At 41.0% G+C, this 14291-nt stretch overlaps 1 long non-coding RNA gene across 1 annotated transcript; it reads right to left on the reverse strand.

Moving 5' to 3' along the window:
• Nucleotides 1-518: 518 nt before the first annotated feature.
• On the reverse strand, nucleotides 519-1499 carry LOC131253945 (uncharacterized). The gene is made up of 2 exons (XR_009175375.1): nucleotides 950-1499; nucleotides 519-777 (listed from the first exon to the last, which is right to left on the reverse strand). It is a non-coding gene; the product is annotated as an uncharacterized LOC131253945 (long non-coding RNA).
• Between the last annotated feature and the right edge of the window lie 12792 nt (nucleotides 1500-14291).

Consider the following 14291-nt stretch of genomic DNA (forward strand, 5'->3'; position numbering starts at 1 on the left):
TATGAAAAAAAGAAAAAGAAAAAAATATTTGAGTAAAATAACAGGCAATTGAGGAGATTGTCATTAATCAGATGGTTTTCTTTGAGACTCTATGAATAATCTCATTATCTGATTCTCATACATTTTACCAATGAAACATCAATTTCATTTTATCATCTCTAAAATCAATTACTAATTGAACAATTCCAATTCCCCACAACTCCCTCAAATTTCAAACGTCGAACAACCAAAACCACACGTCTCTGTTTTTCCTCTGTTTCAGTCATGAAATACCTAATTTTCTCCCTCTTCTAAGAATCTATCATAGACAAGATTGCATTAAAATCCTCGAAATTCAATGTTAAAAAGGCCCTCAAAACGATGCAATTTCAGCACATGCAATTTCCTTCAAATAAGAAGAAAAAAAAAAAAAAAAAAAACAAGAATAAAACCAGGTAAGATATATATATATATATATATAAGTGAAAACACCGTAAACTTGCAAAATAATAGTAGCAAAGATCATAACATCGTGAAACTTGCAGAATAACAGTAACATAGATTACAACATCATGAAATTTACAGAGAAACCAAAATTCAGACAAACCCAATATATAAAAACCTGAATTAGACAAAACCCAATTGGTTTTTGGTGTTTTTCTTTCTCATGCAATTCACATATAAAACAGTCAGAAAAGCCTCATTCATTGTATGAAAATCTTCACAAAACAATGAAAACCCATATGCAAGATCCACTTTCCCAACTCAAATTTCCATCTCCAAGTCTTCAGAAATACTCTGAAAAGAGAAAATCCATGGAAAATATATACCAGAACAAAGTCATCTACTCCTCATCCATTTCTATTTTCTGCTCTTTACAAAAAAAAAAAAAAAAAATGAAGAAGAAGAAGAAGAATAAGAAAAAAAGAAGGAAAGTTAGGACGATTCGCAGAAATAAAATAGCCCCAACTCAGTAAATTTGAGAATCTTCGGCGATCAGGAATCGGAATGCGCATCTGACGTGTAGGTGCTAAGAGACGGTGTTCCAGATGCAGAACTTCGGCCGCTTTTGCTCAGTTTTTCTCCAGCCTTCGAGGCAAATGTGATGAATGGTTTGAAGATTTCTTTGAATATCTTAGCTTTGATCTGGCCTCTTTTTGGTGGGAGAAATCCTTTTCCTTTTCCATTCCCTTTCTTAGGAAAAAAGGCAGCTTCGGAAGACATTTCTATGCAGAGGATTTCAGATGTTGATGGAAGCTGAGAAAGAAAGAAGGAAAGAGAAAGAAAGAGAGCTGAGCTTCTGGAGGAGAAAATAAGTGATATGGTATCTGAGAGTAGGAAGGCGAAGATGGTTTTTCGAAAATGAGAAGAATTTCAATGTCTGCGAGGAAGGAGATGAAAGCAATATGATTGATAAACGGACAGAAGTAGGCCGGCTACGAAGGAAACGGATTGCATGGTGTGCCGCACGCTGTCGACCTCCGTAGTGTGTTGACGTCACCAATTTCTGTGGACCCCACCATGATGTATGTGCCACATCCGCACTGTACATAGTTTATACGAGATCATTTTAGGATGTGAGAACCAAAATGAGGAAGATTAGAAACGCAAGTCGTCCACGATATACATACCAAATGGGGACAATGATTTCCACCGTTGAAACCTTGCTAGGGCCCACCATGATGTTTATTTGTAATTCAAACTGTTCATGAGATCAAAAATACCTGAGTGATGGGAAAAAGGAAATATCAGATTTATCCCAAACTTATGTGCCTTCAATAAGTTTTCAATGGTACACATTCAATCCCAACTTGTCTCTATGGTGTGGTCCATTTGAGCTGATTATTCATATATTTTTTAGTCTCATGACATAAAATTATCTTGTAAAATGGATAGACGGTGTGGATGTAAAACTTACGTAATGGTGGGGCTCACAAAACTTACTGACATCAATACACCACCGAGTCGGTGGTGTGTGGCACACCACACAATCACGTTCCGGCTACGAATATCCGCTCCGGTATCTTTTTGGTGTGCTACACACTACTTAACTCACTCGTGTGTTGACGAGACCAAGTTTTGTGAGCCCCGGCCATGATGTATGATGTATGTGCTATGGAACGGATTGGCTACTCCCCCTGATACCAGCCCCGTGGCTTGTGTTCGGTGGTCTGTGGGCCCCACCATGATGTATTTGTTTCATCCATTCCGTTCATCTATTTTTAAAGATCATTTTACGACATCATCCTAAAAATAAGAGGGATATAAATCTTAGGTGTACCACACCACAGGAAAACAATAGTGATTGGATATCCATCATTTAAATCCTGCTAAGGCCCACTGTACTGTTTATCTGACATCCAATCAGTTGATTAGGTCATAAATACCCAGATGGAGGGAAAAAAACAAAGATCAGCTTGATCCAATACTTTTATGGCCCCCAGAAAGTTTTTAACGGTAGCCGTTCATTCAACACTGTTTTCTGTAATGTGGTCTACTTGAGATTGGGATATACCTCATTTTCAGTGTAATACCATAAAATGATCTATAAAAATAGATGGACGGCATGGATGAAACACATACATCATGGTAGGGCCCACAGACCACTGAACATCAGCCATTGGCAGGTGGCGGGGGAGTAGCCAATCCGTTTCCATGTGCTATATGGAAGCGTATCAGCTGGTACCTCACACGAGCTATACAGCTGACGTTAGCAAATTATTTCGGTCTGATCACGAGGTACGTGTTATACCGAAACCGGCGAGCTCGTCTCAATGCCTGAGAGAAACGTAAGACAGATCTAACTATCAAGTAGGCTAAAGTGTTAGACTGAGTAAAAGATACCTCATTTCATAAATTAGGTCGTGGTTGCTCCGGTAGTAGACTCTGAGGAGTTTCAACACCCGGTCAAGAGCTCGAGTATCCGTAGGTGTTGAAATCCCACCAAGGCTAACAGTGACAGTGACAGAGGTGTACTAACACGCTAACAAAAGGAGGAGAAGAAGAAGAAGAAACAAAACTACCTGCAAATTGAAGTGGGGGATTTAACGTCTACCATTGAAACTTCCTGGAGTCATGGAAGTTTTGGATCCACCTTATAAAGAGATTGGATGCAAAATAAGCGTTATGGTGGGCCTACGAATTTTCTAACGGTGAAAATCATTATCTCTGCTGTTATTTGTGATGTGGTCCAGATGATTTTTAGATATGATTCATTTTTTGTATAATGCACTAAAATGATATTTAAAAATAGATGAACGGTGTAGATATAATAAATACATCAATGTAGGGGCATGTAACTTTGATCTCCTTTGAACCGTTCATACAACTCGGAGCTCGAGGAGCGTCAGTGCTCGTCCTCGCACGACACGTACCTACAGCAGCTGGTGTGTGGTACACTAGCCAATCCGCTACCGTGTTATATCTGCACCATCCATCTATTTTTTTAGGATTGGACATTGGAAAAAATGATGCAGACATATAGCTCAAGTGTACCACGCGGCATAAGGCGGTGGGACAATGACACCTACGGTTGAAACTTTTTAGGGATTATAATGTTTATTTTTCATCAACTTGTTCGTGAGATCACACTGAAATAGATAAAGAGAAAACACAAATATCAGCTTGATCCACACAACTCATGTAGCTCATAAGAAGTTTTCAATGGTAGGTGTTGAATCCCACTGCGTCCTATGGTGTGGTTCAATTTAACTTTTGATAAGCCTTATTTTTTGTCCTAGGCTATAAAATGATCCTTCAAAATGGATGGACGGTGCGGATCTAACACATGCATAATAGTGGAACACACATAACTTAGCCACGTCAACACATAGGGTACGTTTTAACAGTATGGGCCTCAACTCAGCACTGATGCTGGTACTGTGTATAAGGTGCAAAACTTTGTACCCCTGTGTGATGTATCATTTTAAGGCATAACAAGAAAAGCTCCACTGTAATATATGTGCTTTATCCACACCATTTATCTATTTTCCCCTGCTATTTTAAAGCAAATATGTGCTTTAACCATACCATTTATCCATTTTCCCCTGCTATTTTAGTGCATGATCCCAAAAAATGGAGAAGATTCAATGATCAAGTAAACCACACCATACTAAATAATAGAGATTGAATGCCTACCATTCAAAACTTTACAGGACCACTAGTTTTGGATTAAGCTGATGGTTATGTTTTCCTTTCATGCGAATGTGGTTTATGAATACGTTGGATGACAAATAAACATCATGATGGCCGTTTAGGAAGGTTTATCCTCTCTTATCTCTATTGCTTCCTATGGTGTGGTCCATTACAGCTTTGATCTGCCTAATTTATATCATGCCCTAAAATAATCTGGCAAATATATAGACAAGTAGATAAAATACATCCATCATGTTGGGGCCACTGTACTTTTTCACGCATGCAAAATACCTGGGTAGGTGATGTATTCAACACTACCCATTGGACTTTTCCCTTCTTAGCAGCACTTAATTAAAACACAAGGCTACTTTGGGCCCACCATGTATAATAAGTGAAATCTATTCAATCCTGGAGAATAGTTTGAACAGATCCATGACTCAAGTGGGCCATACTGCAGTGAACAGTGGAGATGAGATACCAACCATGGATTTTTGCACATGACAACTAGGGTGGGTATTCATCAAGTGGGCCATATGCACTACTGATTAGAGCTTTCTGGTTTCATTACAATGTATTTGTTTTATCCCGTCTGTTTATTCATTTTGCTAGCTCATTTTAGGAGATGAGCCCAAAACCAAGTTAGATTTAAAGTTAAAGTGGACCGGACTAAAGGAAATGGTGGAATTTGAACGCCTACCATTTAAAACTTCTTGTGGGTCATAGAGGTTTTGGATTTATCTAATTTTGTGTCTTCCTTTCATTCATATTCATGTGATTTTATGAACAGGTTGGTGGGGAATAAACATCACAGTAGGCCTTAGGAATATTTCAACAGTGGGCATCATTATCATTATCCGTATTGCTTCATGTGGTGTGGTCCAATTAAGCTTTGAAATTGTCTCATTTTTTGGTTATGCCTTACAATGAGCTCTTAAAATGAACGAACGGAGTGGATAAAACAAGTATATCATAGTGGGCCTTACAGAGCTTCAACAAAGTGAGGACCGTCACCAGCTCGTTCAGAAAATAATAAGGGTTTTCACCTGATGGACAGTGGATTCCACTCAAACAACATGGCGGGCCCAAAGAACTTGGTTGCGTCACTGACTGCCTGGCCTTTTTATTTTTATTTTTACACACGCACACACACCCCCACACACTCACGCCGGTGGAATTTCACCACCTATGGGTACTCGAACCCTTGACCGGAAGTTGAAACTCCTGGGAGTCTACCAACCCGGCAAGAGTAAGGACCCACCTAAAGAGGACTTTGATGAACCGGCAGAGTGTGGTGGTTGATACGCATGCAATAAAACACCCACACATTCACGCTGGTGGATTTTCACCACCTATGGGTACTCGAACCCTTGACCGGGAGTTGAAAGTCCTGAGAGTCTACCACCCGGGCAAGAGTAAGGACCCGTAGGTGGTAGACTATCCATAGGTGGTGAAATTCCACTAGCGTGAGTGTGTGGGGTGTGTGTGCGTGTGTAAAAAAAAAAAAAAAAAAAAGAATCATCCCTGATTTGGACAGGAATCGCCGTCCATCCTTGTACCCAACCTATGCTGTAATTAGGTTCCTCCACGCATGAGGATCTAGACACGGATTGCATCCTATCCCTACCTTGTCTCCAGCTGGGAACGGGCAGGAGCTTTGAGTGGCCGCCGTGATGTATGGGTCTTATCCACACGGTCCATCCATTTTTATTTTTATTTTTTATATCATTGTAGGGTAGAAGACCAAAAATGAGGTGGATCCAAGGCTCAAGTTGACCACACCACAGGAAGCAGAGGTGATATGATTCTCACCGTTGAAAATTTTCTAGGGCCTACCATGATTTTTATTTGCCATCCAACTTACTAATGAAGTTAACTAGTCCTGGATGAAGAGAAAACACAGATATCAGCTCCATCCAAAACTTATGTGGCCTTAAGAAGTTTTCAATGGTAAGAGATTAATTCCGTTGTGTGGTCCACCTGAGCCTTGGATCTTTTTCAATTTTGGGCTTTCATAAAAAAAAAAATTAAAAAAAAAAAAAAAAAACACCCTAAATTTTTTGAAAATTTGATGACAATGGTCTTATGAAATCTAAGTTCCGGGCTCTCCTCTCAAAATCTCATTATCCCTTTTTAGCCTTGACAGCACTTTTGTTTTTTAAGACAAAAATGCCATTATGCTAGTGCAAAGGCTACATGTCATGTGAGTTGAAAGGTATTTTTAAAAATGGGAGCATGGACCCCACTAAAATGAGGATTGGCCAACTCCTTAGTTGATCTAATTTGTTCATTTTAATCGGACAACCATAAGCCACAAAAGGGTGATTTTTAGTTTTCTTATCAAGCTCTTTGTGCCTCACAATGACATTAATGTTGTTCATTAATTTTAAATTATTCCCTCCAGTGTAGTTGATATATATGTGATGATTTTTGCCCTCGAACTTAGGCAATGACATGAAATTAAAACTCATTTCGTTTGGATGAGGTGGATTTGCCATGTGACAATAGTGGGCCCCGGATAAGCTATCCGATGTGGAAGGCTAGTTGGCCTTTTCTTTCCATTTCTCATTTTATTTTTTTTCAAGAGGGGACCACGAAGAGCCCAAGCTTCTTTAACATTCTGTAGTTGTATGGATTGTCATCACGTTCTCCGAGGGACCATTACAATCTCTATGAAGCTCCGATGAATCTTAGTACTTTCTCCATGTGAAAAAAAGAGGATTTTTGTTTTTTTAAATATTTCTAGCCACACTCTCTGCGTAGAAGCTATAACAGCCAAGGTTAGGTCTATATTACGATAATGGCAACCTTTTATGTGTCATTTTTTGTTGATGGGTATCAATTATGTGAGTTCGTGGAAGGGAGGAGGGTATGGTGGTTCTTTATATATCTGTTTCTTTTTCTTTTTATTTTTATTTCAGTAATATATAAATAGTAGGAGTTTGTGAAAGGTAGGAGGGTGTAGTATTTCCCTTTATAGTGTTTTTATATGAATGGTGGGAGTTTGTGTGGGGATATGAATGCATTTCTTATTTATTTATTTTGTATGAATGGTGGGAGTTTGTGAAAGGGAGGAGAGTGTGGTGAGCCCATTTTCAAAGTCGATTTTCTTAAGGCCAAGTAGTGTGGCTTGTGGATGTTCACTATGGATCGCCAATGTGCATTAGGCCCATATGGATCGCTAATATTCATAGTGGACCACTGATGTACATTAAAACCATACTTGGATCGCCAATATTCACTATGAATCATGAATGTAAAGTGTAGATCATATATGTTCATAGTGAATATCAGTGATTCACAACGAACATCCATGATCGTTTGTATTTCATGCACTAGAGATAGTGTCTTTGAATGCATTAGTATGATTAAACTTAACTCTAATACTTTGTTCTTCCATACACTATCAAATCCTTTTGTGAGATGGGAGAACCTAGTCGTTGCTTAGACTACGTCAATATAAAAGTCTCTCCCAAGTGATTGGTACTATTTCGACCTTTTGTAAAGGATGATTTTAACAAGTGTCATGTTAGGAGAGATGTTTTAAAAAACTCAATTCAAATATTTGCTTATTTTTTATGAAAGCAAATGGACCATTGTTCCATTGCCTGATGTAAAGGAACCTTGATAACCTATGGTTTGACTTCCATGACACCATTATCAAATTTAGGGAGATAAACTTAACCTTTATTATGGTTCTCAAGTAGCCATCAGTTGATGAATCAAAGTCGACCGATCAAGGATCACAAAGAAAGACTATTAGGGATCGATATTTCAAGGATCAATCTTTAATTATAATGAATGATTTGCTTGAGGCATTTCTTAAACCCCTGATGTACTAAAAATCATGTGGACGCCTTGAAGTTGGTTATGTTGATATGCACAGAGAATTTAGTTGTTGGATCGCCCAGGAAGAACGGGTGCATAGATGAGTATATAAATTTAGTAAATAATTTTGATTCATTTTCTACTTACCCTTAGGGGGGTGAGAGGTATCAAATATTAAAAGAAGAAGTAAATATTGCAATTAAAATACACTTTTCAGATTCTTACAACCTGTGTGGATGTCCATTTGTCCTATATGTAATTCATTTTTCCTATGAGCTTCCGTGAGCTATTATAACTTTGTAGATTTCGTTGCCACTATATTATGCCTTATTTTAAAAGATAAAAAATAAAAACTCCCTCATTCAATAGGTTTGGGCATATGAGCTTTTTCCCAATATATATGGCTTGAATGGATAGGCCACCAGACATAATTAGGGGTGTACATCGAGTCGAATTGAGTCGAGTTGGCCTCAGCTCAACTCGGCTCGGCTCGGTCCTCGAGCCTGACTGGCTAGCTCGGATCGGTTTAGTCAGCAACTCGAGCTAGTTCGAGCCAAGTTCGCCATTGCAGCATCTTCATAAACACCTAGATTGCACCTTCAAAATCTCACTGTATTTGAGACAACAGCAATGGTTTTACATGTATTTTATCTAACACCTTCTAAGCAACATAAAAATCAAGAAAAAAAGGGTGTTGGTTTCATATCCATATCTTCTTTGCCACCAGCCACACTTCTTCGAGTCATTTCATCAAACACTTGGTGAGCAACATCAATATCAAAGTAACCGAGTCATCAAACTGGTTCGATCCGAGTTCAATTCGAGCTGGGTTCGATCCGAGTCGAGTTGAGTTGAGTTGGGGCCAGCTCAAACTCGGCTTGAACTCATTTTCAAGCTCAAAAAATCAGCTCGACTTGACTCGAACTCAACTTCGAACCGAGTTGAATCAAGCTTTTTCGAGTCGAGTCGAGAGAGCTAATCAAGCTAGCTCGGTTCGTGTATACCTCTAAACATAATTCTATCAGAATTCCACAATTTTCGAATTGGACTACAACTAAGGTGGAAAAATATAAAGGTTTATTAAAGGATTTTACAAATGCATGAGTAAGTTAAACTATTGGTTATTAGTTTGTTCATTTTATACTATTATGATCACTGTTTCTAACATTGCATACATGTTGCAGCATAGGATTAACGGCGAACTCATCCAACAACAAATGAAAAAAAATTATTGTTTTTGGAGAAGTTCATACATTCGTTAAAGAAATGGAAGAGGTGAGAAAGGAGAGGAGTAAGGAGATGGATAAAGTGAAGGAGAGAAGAAAGGAAAATAATGAGAAGAGAGGTTGTGAAGGAGAGGAGTAAGAGAAAGACGGATAAGGAGGAGATGGAGATGGTGGAGGAGAGTAGTGAGAAGAAGAAGAATAAGGAGGATGTAACGCCTTATTCAGAGAACTAGCGGAAGTATGAATTCAGAGTGAGATAGTAAAATGAAGCATGGATAATCATATAAGCCCAAATATTTGACCCACCCAGCTGGGGGTCTTAGTTATAAAATTCATAAGCTTCTGAGATACTGCTCAGCTGAGATTAAATAATGAGACTACTGATTTAGTCTGAAATACTCCGCTGCCTCTTGCTACGGTTCATCATCATAATACCCTTCCTCGGGCTTTACGGTCGCGCCATCAAGGCCAGCACTGACATCCTCTACATCTTCCCTTATATACTCTATATGGTTGGATAGTTAATAAACGAGTGGCCAGTTCAGTGTCAATTTCCCTCAAGATTACACACCGCCGCCTTAGCAGACATAATTTAAAGAAAACAAGGTAGTAATCCAAAACAGGTAAGATGCAGTCTTATTAAATGCATGGATGTATGAATGCACATTGACTTGGGGATGCTCATCCAGTTGGACTTGGGCTCGTCACCCATGCAATCATCAACCTGGGAATAATCATCCAGTCGAAACAATAGATCAATAGTCAGTGGTCTGGGAGCTAGCGAAACGATACCCCGATGATCCTAAGGCCACGTGCTACAACATTTAGAATTAGCGACCCGTCATCGATCGCCAATATGTTATGGATGCATGATTAACCAACCCATTATTATTTCATTTATAGTCAGCCAGTTTGAGTAACTCAATGGTCACTACGGGTGGCTCATCACCCAGAGTAGGCCGACAGCTCGAGCATAGAGTCCCATGACCACCATTCTTGGCTCATGAGGTTCTCCACCTTAGGATGTTTTAATAAGACCCATTGATTAAAATGACACCAGGTCAAGGGTTCTATTCTTTTCCACATGATCAGTCTAATTACATCCCATGAGTGACTTACATACAATAGTAGAATCCTCCATGTGTAGTGTTATGAGTCATATGATAAGGCAACCATGTAACATGTAACAAAATATGATTTTAAATGATGATGCTAAAACATGTAGGGAGGCACCGTGAAATTTAAATAATAACTATGGATGATGCATTACCAATACATGTGGGTAGAAATCATTTCTTAGGGATTAGCTAGCATGTGGGCCTATCATATAGTGTGAACACGGTATCATAAATTAGATTTTTGTAATGAATATAAGGACCTTAAATTAATAGTAGAAGTTTAGTGCAAACTATGTTCTTGATCCAAACCGCGGTGAGAAGATGGTGGCCCCAAGTCACTCAAATAGTCCCCTAGAGAGTTTGTTTGCATTAGGCAACAAGCCTTAAAGTTTTTAAGTATATAAAGGCCCGTAATTAAAATGGTTTGGCTTTCATCAAGGGACCAGGCCCACCAATTTCTATCCCCATCAAGTGACCTGACTGGGCCTGATTTGGCCTAGATATTTGGTCCCAAAGGTCTGGACCCGGCTGGAAGAAGTGGCCCCAAAAATGAGCCCGAACTGGGCCAATTTTGGCTGAGTTATGATGTCTAATACCAACCCAAACGGGGCTGGCCCATAACTTTGTATGGTGAGGCCCACATCATTCCATGGTGGCGCCCATAGTGCTAAGATGGTGCAGCCCTCAACATTTCATGGTGAGGCCCGCAATCTGGATTTGACGTGGGGCCCACCTGACGTTTAGATTTGGTGAGGCCCACTGAGACTTATCTCAGGGAGCGGCCCACCTGGTATCAACGTGCGGCCCTCCTGAGTTGGCTCAAGTACAGACTCGCACAGGCCCACCGCCTGCATGTTGGGAGTGGCTCACCTGCACCATATAAGATGCGGCCCACAGAAATTTAAGTGAGGTGGTGTGGCCCACTGAGATTGAATCTTAGGTGCAGCCCACTGTTACAATGGCGTGGCCCACTAAGATTTAAATCTCAGGTGCGGCCCACATATCTTAAATGTGGTGAAGCCCACTACTTTGGCGTGGTGCAGCTCACTCGCTGCTGGTGCAGGGTGCGGCCCACCAGCTGATCGTTTGTGTACGGCCCACATAGAGGCCTACACCTGGCTGGATTACCCTGTTCCAGACCAGTTAACGGTCCAGCTAGGGGACCGTTTTCAGTCGATCATAGGCTGAAACTTTAGCCGTTCTCAGGCTGAAATTCCCAGCTGGTTTCAAACAGAGTAACTAACTCATTTCAAGCTGAATATTTAGCTGGTTCCTAGCTATTTTTAAACTGAATACCTAGCTGGTTGCAGGTTGCATTTTTAGCCTGTTTTTATGCTGAAAAACACTTGCTACAGGTTATATCTTTAGTTGTTTCTAGGATGAAACATCAGCTGCATTCATGCAACAATGGAGTGTTATTTCAGTGGTCTGCTTCACCCTTGCTCCGGACCTTTTAACGGGCCAGCAAAAGACTGTTTTCAGCCTGGTTTCATGCTGGAAAACAGCTGCTATCAGGTTGCCTCTTTCAGTTGCTTTTTAAGCTGGAACATCAGTTGTTTATAGGTTGTGATTTCAGCCATTTTTAGGCTGAAAACCAGCTGCTCCTCAGTCTAATTTCAAGCTGGATGTTCACTTATCTCCAAGCTGATTCTCAGCTGCGTTCAAGTCGACTGTCAGCCATTTTCCAGTTGTAGCTCCCAGTTATTTTCAGGCTACCTGCTCAGCCGTTTTCATCTTCAGATTCCATACATTTTTAAGTTAAACATTCAGCTGTTCTTTTTTTTTTTTTTAGCTTAGTTTCGGAGTTCCAAGAGGAGAGAGGGAGAAGGGGGTTACCTGCTTTGTTTGCTTCAACCGGGTTGCACGCACCCACGTCCCTTCCTTCCACTCTCTCTCTTCTTTCCCTATCTTCTTCTCCCTCTGGTGGTAGGGCTGTAGGCCCACACTGACCTGACTCGGTCCGATTCTTACAGGCTGAGTTGGGGCAATGTGCACTAAGCTCACCCGACGAAAGTGCACCCCCTGTTTCATTTCTTCCTCCCTCTCTTCTCTATGTGGATTTTGAGGGCATCAATGCCCCTTTTATAGGCAAGGAGAGGGGTAGCCAATGGCTGGGATTTGCTCTACATATCCCAAGGGAACGGCTGTCGGTGCCAGCTTTCCTACCCAGAAACGAAATGCCCCTGTTTCTATCTTGCAGCCTGTCCGGCCATTTTTGGCTTTGTGAGAGGACTCTCTCTGGGTGGCAAGTGGACGTTCCATCTCAGTAAATCGATGCTAGCTTGCCCATCACGCCAGCAGGTGGTCCTCTCTCTAAAGATCCCAACCATATGTGATGAAATGGACGGTCTTATGCTAATTTCTTTGTTTCTTTGTAGGGGTCCGTATCCTTATACAGTTCTGTTGGGACGGACCCCACCAACAAAGTGGATGGTTTGGATTGCCTAGAAAGTGGCCAAGGTGGCCCACTTTGGGGTTTGAAACTCGTCAGTTTCAAATGGTTTGAAATGGCAGGAGAGTTTTCTTTTCTTTTTTGCAAAAGAATCGATCGACAACCGTTTGACCACTAGGCATGGTCCGGTGCACATCGCACAGGGTAAATTCATGGTGCACATGCACCGCGTATGGGGTCCACTGTGATGTTTGTGATAAGTCCACTCTAACCATTTGTCTAGGGGTCCTTATATAGGGGCCCCGACCCAGTTTGGGGCACATGTGAGGCCTAGGTGGGCCGCATTACCTGTTTTAGGACTTATCTGGCTAGTGTACACTAGACCAATGGCTGGATTGGCCTGATAGTTAGTCTCAACGGTTAAATGGGGGCCTAGAGTACATTTTTCATTTGGTTGACCATAATTTATTCCTCTAGGGTTGTTAGTGGGTGTATTGTGCCAACGTGACTTGATTAACTTGTCTTTAAGCTGTTTTAACTTAAGTGTTTGTTGAGTTTAACCTCTCAGACTGGTGCTGGGTTCGACTTGGCTCCTACAACTCTTGGTGGTCAGCTTTATTGTTGACTAGAAGTCCAAACTACACGTGTAAAGTTTAAGCCGCCTTGTTAATCGATCTTAGTTTCCATAAACGTGGTTCTCAAAGGTAACACTCGTGTACCAAAGGTACAGGGTGTTACTGTCTACCCCCCTAAAAAAATTTCACTCTCGAAATTACCTGTAGTGTATTGTCGAACAAGTAAGGGTACTTCTCCATGACTTCCACCTCTTGTTCCCAAGTTTCTTCTTCTTTCCCGTGATGCGACCAAAGGACCTTGACTAGTGGTATACTCTTTGTCTACAAGACTTGCTTCTTGTGGTCCAAGATGCGAATATGTTCCTTGGTATAAGAAGTATCATCGGTAAGTTCAATCTGCTCCCAACTAATAATGTGTGACTCGTCCGGTGTGTACTTCTTTAACATGGCTACACGAAAGACGTTGTGGATACTCGTCAATGCAGTAGGTAACGCAAGGCAGTATGGTACGGCTCCCACGCGATCCAAGATCTCGAAAGGTCCGATGAATCGAGGTGCAAGCTTCCCTTTCTGTCTGAACCTCATCAAACCCTTTATAGGTGAAACCTTCAGATATACGTGATCGCCAGTTGCAAACTCCAGATCGCACCGTCGATTGTCCGCATAGCTTTTCTGCTTACTCTGCGTGGTGCACAAACACTTTCGAATAACATCGATTACCTGAGTGGTAACCTGTACGAGCTCGGGCCCTAACAAACTTCGTTCTCCCACTTTTGCCCAACACTGCGGGGCTCGGTAGGAGCGACCATAAAGAGATTCATATGGTGTTATACCTATGCTGGACTGAAAGCTATTATTGTAAGCAAACTCTGCAAGGGCCAAATGATCGTCCCAATTTCCCTTGAAGTCGAGGGTACAAGCCCTCAGCATATCTTCCAAGACTTGATTTACTCTCTCTGTCTGTCCATTTGTCTAGGTGTGAAATGTTATACTGAACTTAAGTTCTATGCCAAGTTCCTCCTGCAACCTTCTCCAAAAGGTG

The sequence above is a fragment of the Magnolia sinica genome, chromosome 8 (assembly GCF_029962835.1).
Source record: "Magnolia sinica isolate HGM2019 chromosome 8, MsV1, whole genome shotgun sequence".
Lineage (NCBI taxonomy): Eukaryota > Viridiplantae > Streptophyta > Magnoliopsida > Magnoliales > Magnoliaceae > Magnolia > Magnolia sinica.